Genomic DNA, 17,730 nt, shown 5'->3' with positions numbered 1-17,730 from the left:
AGAGCAAAATGTGAGCTTTGTAAGATCAGACATCCAGACAAACATTAAGTAAGTTAAATCCATTGGAAAAAGGAAAGTAGGGCTACCTATTTTTATGGCTCTTAAGGGCAAAACATAAGATACAGCAAGGTCTACCCATAGTTTTTGGCCTTAACAACTGCCAAAATTTTTGGCTTGTTATTTCCTAATTTTTAAAAAATATTTATTTATTTATTTATTTGAAGCAGAAAGAGGGTGTGTGAGGGAGTGGGGCAGAGGGAAAGGGGGAGAGAAAATCTCAAACAGACAGACTTCCAGCTGAGTGGGGAGCCCGACACAGAGCTGGATCTTAGGACCCGAAGATCATGACCTGATCCAAAATCAAAAGTCAGACACTTAACCAAATGAACCACCAAGTGCCCCCATTATTACTTTCCTATTTAGATATAACCTTATTCTGTGGATAGAGCAAGTCTTTGACAAAAGTGGGATGAAAAAAATTGGTGTTTGGCTTTTTGACAAAATCGAAACCTTGGGCTTTGTTCATGAACTGTAAGAAGTGACTCTAAACTTAAGGACATGGTCTTCTCCATGTAGAGGTGCCTAAGAAAATTGTGAAACATGGTGAGAGGAGATGGCAGCGTTCGTGACATCTCCCATCTTAACCCCTAGAATCCTAGAGTTGCTCTCTTATATTTCCTTTTAGTCTTTGAGCCATCTCAGGGATGGGTTAAGTTGTGACTCAAGACAAAAATGCACTAACAGTACATCACCAGCCCATGCTGTCTTTCTTCTTAGTTCTTTGAGTCATGTGATCCTTTCCTTAATCAGCCCTTCTTATCATCTCAACTAGTATTACTCATTTTAAGATTACATTTCCTGAACATAAGGAGCAAAGGTGAAAGAACACAAAAAATTTTAGAGGAATGACTTTATAGCCCCTTGATGGATTATTACAACTCAGTTTTACTACTGTGAGTGTATTTTGCTTCTGTAGTTTAAGTAGTTATCCATTTAATATGTAGCCCTCATTAGTCAGATACTATATTTTTATTGAAAAGATTACTGTACCTTTATGTTCAACTAGAATATATATATACAATTTATATTTTTAAATTGTTTTCAAGATAAATATTTTAGACACAGACCTTTAATTGAGGTGTAAATGTGCACTGTGAGGGGGGAAAGTTCGTAGGCCTGAAGTATACAACTCATTTGGTAGCCATGGTGTGTATTATTGGACATTTGGGCTGTTTTTAGTTTTTGACCTTTATGAATAAAATGGCAGAAATATTCATGTCCAAATCTTGGTGCAAACATGCTTTCATTTATCTTAGGTTTGTGTGTTGAAGTGGAATTTCTGGGATTACAGAGTGCTATATGTATAGCTTTAGTGGATACTGACAAATATTCTCACAAAGTGGTTGAAGCAATTTACATTCCCACTAGTGCTTAAGAATTCCAATTGCTGCATTTTGTTCCCAAGACTAGGTACTATATTTTTAATTTTAGCTGTTTGGGGAGATGTGTAGTGTTGTATATTCTTAACTGCATTTAATTCAAATTTCAGTGACTTATGATGGCAAGTTCAAAAATTCATAACTACAATTTTGTTTTTATAGAACAGCTTTCTAGCTTCTTTGGCAAATATGGTACAATTATTTATAACACAATCCCAAATTTTTACCACATTGAATTGGTTGGGAATTATGAATTAGGTTTTAATTTTAGGTCTTCCAAGAAGCAATAGAGTGATCTATACAATTTATTTTTCTTAACTGGCTTGTTTGTATTGTTCTAAGTTTGGTTTTATTTCTCATAAATATGGTTTAATAAATATTTTATCCTCTGTTGTGTTCTGAGTCTCTGGCCAGGAAAGGCCCCTGACTCTGTATTCAATGGAGAAAAGATACATGTAGACACACTAAACATCGTACTCTAGGTCGTTTTCATCATGTTTTCAGGTTTCTTTGGATTCATTTAGATTTTTAATCCTTCTCCTTAGCAGAAAGTGAAAGGGCCTAATGGTCTAAATTACTACTACTTATCCCTTGAAGGATTTCTTCCTATATAATTCCTCAAGAAATTCCTTCTTGGTCCTTTTGGCAGAGGGATCTTGCTCCAGGGCCACCAGCTTTCTCTCCTTTGTACTGACATGGTTCTCCTGTCAGATCTAAATCTTAAAAAGGGTTATGCCCTTCCCAGAGTAAATGGCTTCCCATCTGCTTCAGGGAAATTACATAAACTCAGGAGTGTTGGAGCATATCATGTGGTCACAATAACAAAAACAAATTCTTATTACATATAGTGAGGGCAATTGTGATCCAAATTAATGTCTCTACTCTTACCTGTGTTGGAATAAGAACTGAGCAGAGGACCAGTCTTCTTCCTCTTGGTCTAAACTTAAATCCATGATAATTAATGTCCCTAAACCATACATTTCGTTTTTAAGATCTCCTGAATTTTACATAAATAAATGATTCTATTGGAGACTGAACTTTGTAGTGCCAAAATTGCTACCAAGTGTAAAGTTAGCCGCTTGTAAAAGCGGCATTAACTCTTCAAAGCCATTCAATTTCTAGTTACTATAGAAAAGCCATTATTCACATGAAAGTGAACCTAATGCATCACTGATTTATGAACTTTGCAAACATTAAACTATGCCAGGTGCTATGATATTCTTGAGAATACAATAGTAAAAACAAAGAAAAGTCATCTTTCTCTGTCCTCATGGGCTTAGAATCCTGTAGTGTCATTGTGCAAAGTTCTTAAATTTCTAGTCTTATAGATCCAAGAACCTGAACTAAATGACTTAAAAAGATATCAAATTTCAGAATGACTAGGCATTCAAAAGGACCCTTCACCTAGAGGAAGGAGGAGGATTTTGTTCAAACATACCTTTATTCACAAATATATAAAGAGTTTTTACTTCATTTGCTTTAACTGGCATTGTTCAGCCCTGAGGTATCAGGAGTACGACAGATGTGCCTGTTGTCTGCTGGAGTTTCTGAACTGTTGTTATCTTAGATTCTGCTTGGAAAACTCTCTGCTTAATGGCTAAGAGCCTGGTTACTACTAGCTTATTGAAAATGCAGTTTTAATTCCTGAACTTCATAAAATCTATGAAAGACCCACAGCAAATATCATCTTCAATGAGAAAAAGCTCACAGCCTCCCCGTTGAGATCAGGAACATGACAAGGCTGCCCACTCTCACCACTCTTGTTCAACATAGTATTAGAAGTCCTAGCAACAGCAGTCACACAACAAAGAGAAATAAACGGTATCCAAATTGGCAGTGAAGAAGTCAAATTCTCTCTCTTCACAGATGACGTCATTCTTTATATGGAAAACCCAAAAGACTCCATCCCCGAACTACTAGAACTCATACAGCGATTCAATAATGTGGCAGGATACAAAGTCAATGTACAGAAATCAGTGGCTTTCTTATATACTAACAGTGAAAATACAGAAAGGGAAATTAGAGAATCGATTCCATTTACTATAGCACCAAGAACCATAAGATACCTGAAAATAAACCTAACCAAAGAGGTAAAGGATCTGTACTTGAGGATCTACAGAATACTCATGAAAGAAATTGAAGAAGATACAAAAAGATGGAAGACCATTCCATGCTCTTGGATTGGAAGAATAAACATTGTTAAAATGTCTATACTGCCTAGAGCAATCTATACTTTTAATGCCATTCTGATCAAAATTCCACTGGTATTTTTCAAAGAGCTGGAGCAAATTATCCTAAAATTTGTATGGAATCAGAAGAGACCCCAAATCGCTAAGGAAATGTTGAAAAACAAAAATAAAACTGGAGGCATCACGTTACCTGATTTCAAGCTTTACTACAAAGCTGTGATCACCAAGACAGCATGGTACTGGCATAAAAACAGACACATAGACCAGTGAAACAGAGTAGAGAGCCCAGATATGGACCCTCAACTCTATGGTCAAATAATCTTCGACAAAGCAGGAAAAAATATACAGTGGAAAAAAAAAACAGTCTCTTCAATAAATGGTGCTGGGAAAACTGGACAGCTATATGTAGAAGAATGAAACTCGACCATTCTTTTACACCATACACAAAGATAAACTCGAAATGGATAAAAGATCTCAACGTGAGACAGGAATCCATCAGAATCCTAGAGGAGAACATAGGCAATAACCTCTTTGATATCAGCCACAGCAACTTCTTTCAAGATATGTCTCTAAAGACAAATGAAACAAAAGGGAAAATCAACTTTTAGGACTTCATCAAGATCAAAAGCTTCTGCACAGCAAAGGAAACGCACAACAAAACAAAGAGGCAACCCATGGAATGGGAGAAGATATTTGCAAATGACAGTACAAACAAAAGGTTGATATCCAGGATCTATAATGAACTCCTCAAACTCAACACACACAAAACAGACAATCATATAAAAAAATGGGCAGAAGATATGGACAGACACTTCTCCAATGAAGACATACAAATGGCTATCAGACACATGAAAAAATGTTCATCATCACTAACCATTAGGGAGATTCACATTAAAACCACATTGAGATACCACCTTACACCAGTTAGAATGGTCAAAATTAGCAAGACAGGAAACAAGGTGTGTTGGAGAGGATGTGGAGGAAGGAGAACCCTCTTGCACTGTTGATCAGAATGCAAGTTGGTATGGCCACTTTGGAGATCAGTGTGGAGATTCCTCAAGAAATTAAAAATAGAGCTTCCCTATGACCCTGCCATTGCACTCCTGGGTATTTACCCCAAAGATACAGATGTAGTGAAAAGAAGGGCCATCTGTACCCCAATGTTTATAGCAGCAATGGCCATGGTCGCCAAACTGTGGAAAGAACCAAGATGCCCTTCAACGGACAAATGTATAAGGAAGATGTGTTCCATATACACTATGGAGTATTATGCCTCCATCAGAAAGGATGAATACCCAACTTTTCTAGCAACATGGACGGGACTGGAAGAGATTATGCCGAGTGAAATAAGTCAAGCAGAGAGAGTCAGTTATCATATGATTTCACTTATTTGTGGAGCCTAACAAATAGCATGGAGGACATGGGGAGATGGAGAAGAGAAGGGAGTTGAGGGAAATTAGAAGGAGAGATGAACCATGAGAGACTATGGACTCTGAAAAACAACCTGAGGGTTTTGAAGGGGCGAGGGGTGGGAGGTTGGGGGAGCCAGGTGTGGGTATTAAGGAGGACATGGATTGCATGGAGCACTGGGTGTGGTGCAAAAACAATGAATACTGTTACACTGAAAAGAAATAGATAAGAGAGAGAGAGAGAGAATGCAGTTTTAATCTCCATGTAAATGCTCTTGCTCATATGTGTCCTTCTCTCAGGGAACCCAACACATGGCTTTTCTTTCCCTTTTTCAACTATAGACATGGAGTATGTATGTGCATGCACACACGTGTGTGTACTTGAGAATATTTGGTTAGTTAAGAGTGTACACAGCGTAGAAGGAAGAAAAATGAGAGAACAATTCACACATCTTCAAATATGCCTCTGAAACTTATACTTTAGTTACAACCTGCTTTCCTTTATCCCCTGTAAACCAGTAAATGTTATTAAATGTTATGTTTAGACAATTAGATTTAAAAGTCTAAATTAAAGAAAACTCTAAGTTTGGGATTCCAGCTCTGCCATTCAATTCCTGAGTGACTTGGTCAACTTACGTCTTGTCTCTGGGTTTCAATAATCTCAGCTGTAAAATGGGGATAGTAATTCCCATTGTCTGCATAATCAAATTTTTTTAAAAATGGGGGTACCTGGGTGGCTCAGTGGGTTAAGCCTCTGCCTCTGGCTCAGGTCATGGTCCCTGGGTCCTGGGATCAAGCCCCAGATCGGGCTCTCTGCTCAGTGGGGAGCCTGCTTCTCCCTCTCTCTGTCTGCCTATCTGCCTACTTATGATCTCTCTCTCTCTCTCTGTCAAATAAATAAATAAAATATTTTTTAAAAAATGGATTGCACAAGAGCTTCAGGACAATTTCTAAAATTATATAACGAGCTATTTTCTATAATGAAAAGAGCTAGTACTACAGTTACTTCTCACTGTCATGGCGGTTGACAAAACTAGGAGAGACGAGGAAAGTGTGCAGCTTGCTCATAAAACCCCTTATACACCATAACCTTCTCTGTTCTTTGCCTATCCTCATATGTTCAAAGTACCATTTGCCAGGGATCAAATCATGCTTTGAGCAAAAGTATATCAGGATAGTTAGGCACATAGGCACTCATAATATACCCTCTTTCATAGAGAGAAGACTTTTACAAAGTTCTCTCAACCCATGCTTCACTCCACCATGAAATATTTCCTTTCCCTATGGGTCAGTTATCCCATTTCACTAATGAGGCATGGATAAGCTAAATGATATCACTTAGGCACAAATGATAATTAGATGGCAGAGCCAGAATTAGAACCCATTAGACAGTTTTACTTCCAGGTCCATTCTCATGTCATTGAACAAGTCTCGTGCTCCATTTCAGCTCAGATTTCTTATTTACAGTGATGTGCTGTTTAAAATTTCACAGATTAGCACTTTGACCCCTTAAAAACAGGATTATGTGATTGTAACACTCCTACCTCAGTGCACTTTTATTTTTACTCAATCAATTCATCAGAACTTTCTGTTGTTAACAGGAGAAAGACAAAGACCAGAAACTTTCATGACCGCTCTAAGCACTCAGTTATTCATTGGAATTGATAGTATTTTATGGAAGCAAAATAGACACAACCAGAGTTATGATATAGCAAGAAGTTGCTCTAGGTCTGACCATGAAAAGAATGTGGCTGCTACAACAAAAGCAGAAAACATGGAATGTAATTTTATAATTCTGTTTTTCCCATAAGAAATTTTATTTTCCACATACACATAGCTTGTCTATATATGTCTATATAAATCATTACTGAATTCATCTGCATACAACAGAAAATCTAAAAATAGTTATTGACCACATGACATTCATCCCCGAAGTTCAGAAGTAGACAGCCAAGTGTAATAATTGGAACCATGGAGTCACCAGAAATCCTTTGTTTGTTTGTTTGTTTGTTTGTTTCTTTCTTTCTTTCTTTCTGTTTCTGCTCTGTCATCCTCACCGTGAGGCTTCCGTCGTCAGTGTCACCCTGTGGTTCAATGTGGCTGCTAGAGCTTCTGTCCTCACGTCCTTGTTCAGGCAGCAGGAAAAGGCAGGGAAGGCAGAGGGTATGCACAGACTGCCTGATTTTCTTTCAAGGAGTTCTCCAAGTCCTCCATGACTTCTTATGTCACCTTGGCTAGATTTAATTCTTATGACCACCCTTAATTGTATGGAAATAAAACCTTCTATTTTGTTTGGGTTTTGTTCTGTTTCATTCTTTTCTATTTATTTTTACTATTCTATTTTATTTTTAAGTTGGCCCGTTTGACTCTGCTCTGGTTATCCAGTTTCACACAGTAAAGAAGAAGGTAGATGGTTATTGGATAGACAGTGGTGTCTGTCAGTGTTTCAGCTAGGCACAGAGTAAATACTAAACATGAGAATTACTTGGCTAACTATGAATGAGCTTCCAAATAATTCACGTGAAAGATAAGTCCTTATAAATTAACAGTCCTCCATAATAAGGAAGTCTTTGAATAGATTTTTACATTGCTATTTCACAATAAAGCAATGCAACATTATTATAACGAACAACATCAAAGTATGAAGAAATAAGTTAACCTTTATCCCTGTGTCTGTTTTCCATTCTGTCTCCCACCCTACCTCTCAGAAAACCAAAACTAGCAGTTACGTGTATTTTCCTACATTTCTCTAGAATTATACAAATAAATGATACACGTGTTGTTAGTATTGAATCACAGTATATAAATTATTCTGCAGCTTAATTTTTAACTTAATCTATGTTCATTAGATATAAATGGTCCCATTCTTTTTAATAGATGCTTAAAATTGGTGAGTGTGGATATGCCATAACAGTTTCACAAAGAAGAAACTTTTACTGACTAAGATACCCACAGGGGCAGCAAAATCATCTTGATGAAATACTAAAGACAGCTGAAAAAGCAAAGGCCTGAATGGCTGAGAGCGAGTGAGAGAGTTTAAGGATGAGCCCAGTAAGTGGGTTACCGTGGCTAGCTAGGACACAGAGCATGCTCAGAGTGTGACTGCAGCATTTTCAGGACACCAGGGGCACTTTTTAGCATAGCTTCTTCTGCCACAAAATCCCTAAAGATGCCATTTATGCCATCTGGCTTTGTTGTTCCTCTCAATCAGCATCTTTAGACATTTCTACTATTCATTTTTTCTCTTTTCAAAACATCTCTCCAATCAAATCACCATCTAATTTCTAAATTCTGAAAAAAAAATTTAATTAAAAACTTTGCCCTTAAAGCACTTTTTCTCGTTATTAGTCCACCTGTTGATGGCATTTCTTTTCGAGTTTGCATTTATTTTTATTCTTTCTTTCATACATTTTTCTTGTCTTTATTCTGCCCTCTTATCCCTTTTTCCCCTTTTTCCATGATCATCCGTCCCATCCTGTAATGCTCATCAGATAAATACTTAATGAAACACAAAGCAGCATATATAGTTTAATCTTGAATTTGCATAAATATTTAAAACGTTATATTGAGAGAAGCTGTGTTAGAGTCCGAATCTCTAGGTTAGCTATTCCTGCTTCCAGAATTTGAACCTCATGCCATGAACAGCTCTGCTTCTCAGCCTTGCCCTACCTAGTTTGTGAGACCTGACTGTACAGGATGAATGTGATGGATAAGTATGAAAAGTCAGTTAAAAAGCAAAGGAAATTCCATGAAAGAGACTAAAGAAACACTTTTTCTGGAACACAAACATGTAGATATCTTGGCATGCAAGGTAGACAGGTATGATTCTGGAACTCAGACCATGCTGCCCAGGTTCTCCTGGTTGATCCAGGCTTGGGGGATTTTGGTGGGGGGAGAGACTGGGTTAAGTAGGGTAGATGTTCATTGGGAAGGGCTGACATACGGAAGTAATTTGCATATGAGGAATCCAAACCAATAGAATGCTTTGTCCCGGGTTATATTACTGTTGTCAAAGCCAGAAGTGAGCTCTTATCTGTTGTACAGGCTTTCTTCACTCTGTCCTTGCCCAAGACTGCTTCACATATTGAACCGATGGGTATAGTAAACCTTCCATTATTTCTGAGAGAAAAAGTCCCATAATCTTTTATGCAATGCTGATCACGTATCAGACACCATTGTACAAGTTGTTTCGTGCTTTCATTTTCTCCATGAATATTTTCCCAGAAACATTTTTGTTTAGCCTCTTTATAGGCACCGTTGACAAACCAGAAGGAGTCTCTGTCCTCATTCCACTGACCTCTGGATGTGTGTATGAATGTGTGTGTGTGTGTGTGTGTGTGTGTGTGTGTGTACACGAAATGCTCTATCTATAGTTTCTCTGTTAAATGAGCATCAGAGATTAAGGATAGAGAACAATACAGATGATGAGGAAAAGCTACTTTACATTATCTCATTTAATCCTAATATCAAGTCTGTGAGGTAGGATTTATGTTACCCCTAAGACACAGGTAAAGAAATGAAGACTGAGGGTAGTTGGTTCACACATCTTGGGTGGGAAAGAGCTGGCATTAAACCCAGGTTGGCTTCCCTATAAAGTTGTGCTCTAGTCACTATCCCCAGTTGCTTCTAAGTAAGAATGTCAAAGAAAAAAAAAAAAATTGCTTGAAGTCATATTCAAAGTAGGGATTGTTAAATGAGAAAATACAGTGGGTAAGTGCTGATGATTAAGTGTCTGAACAGTGGAGCTGAGTTGTTTAATGAGGTTAAGGCTCGTGGCATCAGAACTTGAGTTATTTCATCTTGAGAATGGCAGAAAAGAGGCCAAATAAAAATGCATTATTGGATTCATCTGGTTCCTATTTTTCAAGGATCAAAGAATCAGCTAATAGGTACACAATTCTTGAAGCCATGGTGTTCAAAGCAAGGTCAGCAGCTAATAAAGACATCTACTGTTTAATCATGGATCAGACCACTTGACTTTGCTTATATCACTGATACCAGCCATTATTGGCTGAGAACCAACAGAGTACTCAGTACAGCATGAAATAAGAGAGGTTTGGGGATCTGTTAATTGCATCTTGTCTCAGCTGTAGGAGGTATACTACTCCAAAATCAGTCCCCTCCAATTATTCCAGGTTGCAGCTGGCATGGTGAACCCTGGGTTGTTTTCACCCAATGAAAGAGTCTAATTTTATCACAGAATCACAGGACTGGCAAGACCTTGAGAGGTCAGCAGAGGCTTTCAGGCAAGACTGTGCTGAGTGAATATATCTAATCCTGTTTTAAACCATTTCCAGAGGGGAGATTCCATGATTTCTCTTGAAAGCCAATGCCAGTATTAAGCAACCTTTTCTGCAGCCAGTCTAAGATCCCTAGTAATTTATTTTAAATTCATCTTTCACTGCATTCATAATGCTAGTTTATGCTATCTCTATTTTGTCTCTTCACTGTATTTTTTTAAAAAAAGTATTGTTGAAAGTTAAAGTAACTCTTGTTTTTGGATAGAAGGATTAATAATTTGTAGTTGTGGTTTAATGGGACATTATATTAATTATTAAGCTTAATGTGCCTGAATTGAGTACCTATTCCATAGTATCTTTAAGAATTTCAAAGAAGGGGCACCTGCGTGGCTCAGTGGGTTAAGCCTCTGCCTTCGGCTCAGGTCATGATCTCAGGGTCCTGGGATCGAGCCCCGCATCGGGCTCTCTGCTCAGTAGGGAGCCTGCTTCCCCCTCTCTCTCCACCTGCCTCTCTGCCTGCTTGTGATCTCTCTCTGTCAAATAAATAAATAAAATATTTAAAAAAAAAAAAAAGAATTTCAAAGAAAAACAAAGTGAGTTAGCAGGACTTCCCACCTAGCTCTCATTTTCCCTAGTGTTTCCCTAATTCCAGGGACACTGGCCATTCTATATCCTCAAATGTGCCAAACTTATTTACTTCTTACTCAGGGCTTTTGAACTTGCTATTCGATCCTGTGATAGTCTTCCCTAAATCTTTGTGTCTAGGGGCCTCCTGCTAAGAAGCACCATCCCTCATTGACCTATTTAAACTTTCCTCAGAACACGTGTGAGTCTCTAATATTAAAATTATTTTATTTATTGGCCAGTTGCACGTTGTTCTTTTTGCCTTCCAGGGGAGAAGGTAAGAACTATGTGATGGGAGACCTCACCTGACTCTTTTTTTTTTTTTTTTTTTTCCAACCATTGCAATCCCAGTTTCTAAACAGGTTTCTGCTAGGGAATCAGTAAATATTTGTTCAACAGATGAGCAAAAGGATGGTTGAGTAGTCATAGATCAGGGTGGCATGTTCTCTAAGTCTCTTTTTACTTGGAGAGCTCCCAGAATGGTTGTGTTCAGAGAAGCTGTAGCGTATGCATCCATGAACTTGAAAGACCAGGAGGCTTCAAGTCCCAGATCCAGCATTTATCAGCTGTGAAACCTGGGTCAAGTTACTTAATCTCTGAGTTTTAGTTTGTAATCTGTGACATGGTGATAATAAAACTGCCCTCACTTGTCAGTTATTAGGACAAATGGGTTCTTTCATAAAAATGAATTATTTTATGTAGTACATAATGAATTTACTTTTTAAAATGATATTTATCAAGCATCTACTCTGTGCCAAGCACTGATCTAAGAGCTAAGGATGCAGCAGTGACTTAAGTAATAAAAGTCTCTACGCTCAGTTTACATTTTGGGGCACATACATGCATGTTTTATAATCATTTTAAGAATAAGAACAGGCTTCTGAACTTAACCTTCAATGGGATTAAATTTGAACTCCGGTCATTGTGCTACTGCTGGCTCTTCATTCAGTAGTGAACACATATTTACTGTGCGCTTTTTATGGACCCCAGCCTAAGTATCCAGTTAATAATGGTGTATTAAGGGACGCTTGGTGGCTCAGTCAGTTAAGTGTCTGCCTTAGGCTCAGGCTCCCATCATGAACCCAGAGTCATGAGATTGAGTCCTGCATCAGCTCTCTGCTCAGTGGGGAGCTCGCTTCTCCCTCTGCCTGCCGCTCCCCCTGCTTAAGCTCTCTCTCTCCCTCTCTTTCTGACAAATACATAACTATAAAATAATGGTGTATTAAGAGGGTTCTTAGAAATGTCTATGTGTAAGAGGATGTGGCCAGTCTTAATCTACAAATGGATTGCCTGTGTTTGAAACCTACAGTGCATAAGGAGATCTATAAAGAGGTACAAAAAACATGTTTGCTTAATATTGATTATATATATTTTTAGAAAAACTATCACAGCCCAAACAAATGCATATTTCTTAGGACTCTTTTTGTTGTTGTTGTTGTTTTATTTTTTTCTTAAGATTTTATTTGTTTATTTGACAGAGAGATCACAAATAGAGAGGCAGGCAGATAGAGAGGAGGAAGCAGGCTCCCTGCTGAGCAGAGAGCCCGATGTGGATCTTGATCCCAGGACCTTGAGATCATGACTTGAGCTGAAGGCAGACACTTTAACCCACTGAGCCACCCAGGTGCCCCTCTCAGGACTCTTGATAAAGAAAGGCTTTTTTTTTTTTTTTTCCCCATAGAAATAAGGATGTTTCTTGATTTTAATCAGTGAACCATGTGCATCGGAAGAACTAGACCTTGATTTTTTTTTGAAAAAGCTGTTTTTCTATGAGTAATCCATTCTCCTTTGAAGATGTTTAAAAAAAGACATAAGCAGCCAAGAGGAACTTTTACTAATATATTAATAGGTTTAGGTTAAAATGTAATTCACATATTTTTTAAACATAGTGAAATTGTATTTCCAAGATTTACCTTTGTATTTACCAGTATGATATGACCCATATTCTCTCTCCGCAAATATAGATTTCCCGTCATTTCTGATAGCACTATAAGATCTGTGTATGAATGTGTCTTAATATATTTGTTTAACTCTTAGTTATTGAACATTTAAATTGCTTCTGGTTGTTTTGCTATTCTTAATAATACCAGTACAAATGTACCTGACCAAACACCTTTGTTCAGTTGTTTGATTTCCCTGGGATATATTTGGAAAAAATGACTATGCCAAAGAAGAAGGTATATAACAATGTATTTGATATATACATATCAGGACATATTACACATATTAAGGCAGACGCTCAACTGACTGAGCCACCAAGGTGCCCCTGAAACCTAATTTTTAATAAACCAAATAAAATGCAAAACGTGAAGTTTGCAGAACATTTGTAAGACATATTTAGCACAAAAGCATGATTGTTCGAACCAGCCCACCAGAGTTTGAACTTCCCTAGTTATTAGCTTCTATGACCTGAGGAAAGTACTTACTCTTTCTGTGTGCTGAGACTTTCTCATCCGTAAAAATACGGATCTCTAGAGATGATTGTGAGAGGCAAATGTAAAATGCCCTGAACTGTGACACTGAAGAATGTGTATGCAAAAGTTTGTTTAAAACACGTCAGTAGGGGTGTCTGGGTGGCTCAGTGGGTTAAAGCCTCTGCCTTCGGCTCCGGTCATGATCCCAGGGTCCTGGGATTGAGCCCTGCATTGGGCTCTCTGCTCAGCAGGGAACCTGTTTCCTCCTCCTCCTCTCTCTCTCTCTCTCTGCCTACTTGTGATCTCTGTCTATCAAATAAATAAATAAAACCTTTAAAAAAAAATGTCAGTAATGGGTAACAATCTAAATAGGGCACGAGTTTGGAGATCAGTAAGACCTGGGATCCTGACCTGAGCCAAAGGCAGACACTCAACCAACTAAGCCACCCAGGTGCTCCTACTAGGACAAACATATTAAGAGCTTCAAAAAGAATTCTTCAGAAAGAATCTCTAATTCTTTTTCTGGAAATATACTTAAGGCTGTCATCCAGAAAATGCACAAAGTCTATACCACAAAGATGTTGAACAACATGGCACATCTAAATGGGTCCCAAACAGGAGAGTGGTTAACAGGCAATCTAGGAAGTCAGATTAAACCTGACTTTAAAGCCTGCCTCCACCATGAACTAGCAGTGAGTTTGAAACAGACGTTGAGCATCTTTTAACTGAAATCTTTCATCTGAAATTGAAGATAATTTACCTAACATCATGGATTTGTTATAAAAGGGACATGGTAACTGACAGAGCAAACTGTCAAGAAATGATTGCAAATTGCTACTATCAATAAAAGCCCCAAACTTTAGATAACCTTAAATAATTGCAGAGATATAAATTCTTAAGTATTTTTTCAGATGTCTTAAAGACATGTATAAGTAATGTCATTCATTGAACATTCTAATGGATATAATATTTAGTTAAAAATGAGATTCAAAAGTGAATCTATTAGATAACCTTTGCTATGTGAAACTATACATTTATAAAGTAAATAATGTCAAGTGGTAGTTATTTCTGTATGATAGAATGAAAATTTTATTTGTTTATTCTCTATATACACACACATATATTGCAAATTTTTGTGATTTCTAGGTTCTAAGTAACATGTATGTGGTAGTCTCAGGGAAAATAAGTATTTGTATTGATAATATAAATTAATTCCTAACTAAAAATTTTTTTATTTTATTTCTTTTCAGTGTTCCAGCATTTGTTGTAAAATATTTTTAATAGTTATAATAGTATACAAATGAGAACATAATAATATAATTTCTTTGGTTAAGGATCTGGTTTTTCCTCTTATTCTAACCACTTGCTGTCATCAAATATTTATTATATGTTCCCAGGCAGTTAGCATTTGCTAGAGGCGAGCCTGAATAAGTCCCTATCCTCAAGGTATTGACATATATGAGATCGTCTTACCAATAATGTGCCCTTAGGTATAAGAAATGTACACATGTTTAGGGTGACTTCTGAATAGATTCAGAATGACAGTAAATATTTCAGAGTAGATTTTTATTCCCACTGGTATACGTAGATGAAATTCGTTAAAAGTTTAATAGTTAAAAATGGTAACAGACTAGAAGCATTTTCTTCAAGAAAACAAAAAATCCAAAGTTTCAAGTTACTGTAAAGTTTTTTTCATCAAGTTCAGAAGTGTATACACTGAGCAGAGCAAGCGGTTTTACTCGTTGTCAGAATGTGAATAATTAGCAGTTCGTATTTTCCATGAAATGAGAAGAATCGCCAACTCCACCTGTATCTAAAAACCTTTGTGCACTTGGATGTGCTTGGGAAGTCAGCTGGAGTGTGCTAAGCAAAATTTAAATCAGCTGATTACTTTAATTCTTATTAGATTCTAACCAAGATCTTCCCAGACATCAGTTAAGATAGGGAACTTAATATAGCATGAAATTTTACCATCCTTAAACAAAAAGTAGTAATAAAAAGCCAAGTAAAATGAAAGATCTGAATGCTGTTCTGAAACAAAGTTGGGTCGTGCGCCTCTGTCTATACCTCAGCCAGGTTAGGATCGTTTTGCTCTTGCTCAGTAATCTAGTCCCTGTGCCTCGCACATAGTGGGTTTTGCTTCAGAAGATAATTAACACAAAGAATGAGAAGATGGCATTATAACAAGGCCCTAATACATAAATTAGTAATATTATCACATTAACTTCCCAATTAAAACATTAATGACTTTGAAAGTACATAGATGCATAGTGCCCTGATACTCCCTGTCACATTCAGAATTTGATAAAGATGATTCCAGAGTCTTTATTTAGTCAGTTCTCATCACTTGTGTGTAGGACTCAGGCAGCCCTACAATCATATGGTAAAAGAAGTGAGTTACTCTTTGGAAGTAAGGGGACAGGGGGACATATTTTTTTGTTTTAGGAGCAGACAAGTATTTATGAAAATAGAATATTAACATTTAAAATTCCTTCATATTAGTATTTCAAATATATAAGTAAGGCATTCTCACTATAGAAAGCTGGAAATTATGGAAATCAGAAGAGAAAATAACACATTTCTAGCATGCATGGACAGACACTGGACAATTTGGTAAATTCTCCATTTTTCAGTAACCTCCCCTCCAACATACTCGCTGGAACATGCACAACTATAGCTTTTCTTTATATTAAATAGATATAAAAAAAAACCCACCAATCTCTCTGCATTTCTGACCTTATCGTAATCAGAAGAGTTTGATACACTTACATGAACACTTCGGTTCTTTTTCTTATGGCTCCTAATGAACACACAAGAGATCCTCTCATCTGATTAGCAGGTAGAGATTATATTTAACTTCCAAAGTGAAAGTAATCATTGTACAATATTCTTTCAGTGGTTCTGTCCCAGTCTATGTAAGCGTCATCTGTTATCTTTAAAATAGGGAAAATAGTAGCTCCTCCATCCAAAGTTTTGTTACGAGAATTAAGTAAATTCTTACAGGTGGAGGAATTAGAACAATGACAAGTGTATAGCACAAGTTCAACAAATACTCACTGTTAATTTAATATTGGCATCATTGTTATTGTTATTGTGCACACGGTCTTGGGGTTTTATAGAACAGAATGGGGCAAAGGAAGGAGAAAATTGGGGACCACACCAGTGTCAACTGAAGCAAAGATGGTAAAGCTAAAGAGCTGTGTTTTTTTTTTTTCATTACATTTTTACCACAGTATATGGGAAGAATCACTACATACATGCATCAAGAAACAAACCCTGTTTGTGAGTATGCATGGCAAGATTGGGCTCTAAGACTACAAAATATTTAAAAATATTATGTAAATGCAATGTAACAAATTACCATAATAATATTGTGAAACCTCTCAAGATAATTATTTCTCATGATCATTGTGTAACCAAAGCTAATATTTGCTATTCAACAGAAGAGTAAAATAAATAACTTCATGGAATTTGTAGTATCTTAATTAATCTAATTTCATCTATAAAATATGAGTCAACTTGGCGAGGATCAAATGCATTTTTATTTATCCGTTTAAAATTTAAAAATCCAGTTGACTATTTTTAAATTGTATAAAAGTAAAAAGAAACAAAAAAGGAATTATTGCTTTCAAAGGCATCCTTTCTGCTTTTCCTACTCAGAAATGGCTCTGATTAAAATTTTTAGCTTTGGCAAGCAGTTATCCAAAAATATGATCAAATGATAAATGGATGAGAGATTCATGAGTAAAACCCAGCTTTATGCTGTGCTTTCTAAGTAATATTTTTCAACCAAATTTGAGTAATTATTTTTACAATGGAGGCTGATGTGACTAATATTTGAGCAGTCTGTTAAAAACATAAAGTGGGAGAAATGCTCCTATTAGGGGGATCAAATATACAAACATAAATTCATAATCAAATTCTTTAAAATGCTTTCTGCTTTTCAGAAAATGGGCTCTGAGATAGAGGTTTAGGGTGTTTATGGAGAAGGGCCCTAAGGATCAATACCTGTGAGAGGAAAAAAAGGGAGCAGAGGGAGAACTTGAACTGTGTAACAGGCCCCATGTCATCCTCTACTGGGAGCTCCAGAACTAAATTGGCACTTCATGGTTGCCCTATATTGACTCCAAAATGGCCAAGTCCTTGTACCCAGATATCATGGAAAGTTGGCCTCTGAGACAAGGTGTGGCCATGGACGAGGCTGCTCTGTCCAGGTGAGGCAATTTCTTGAAGGGCTTCCCAGCAGAAGTTTGTCTTCTAATAGCATGCCTAGTATCTGGACCACAGACTCCTCCTCCAAGGATAAACTGGGCAAAACATTACTGCATACTCTCTCATGTTTATCTAGACAAGTAGTGTAAGTTCAAAATAAAGTTTCCAGGGAAATCTGGTGAAATTCCCTCGCTGCCCCACTC

Source organism: Mustela lutreola, chromosome 5 (assembly GCF_030435805.1).
Source record: "Mustela lutreola isolate mMusLut2 chromosome 5, mMusLut2.pri, whole genome shotgun sequence".
Lineage (NCBI taxonomy): Eukaryota > Metazoa > Chordata > Mammalia > Carnivora > Mustelidae > Mustela > Mustela lutreola.
The sequence above is the reverse complement of the archived record's forward strand: the minus strand, read 5'-3'. Positions refer to the sequence as shown.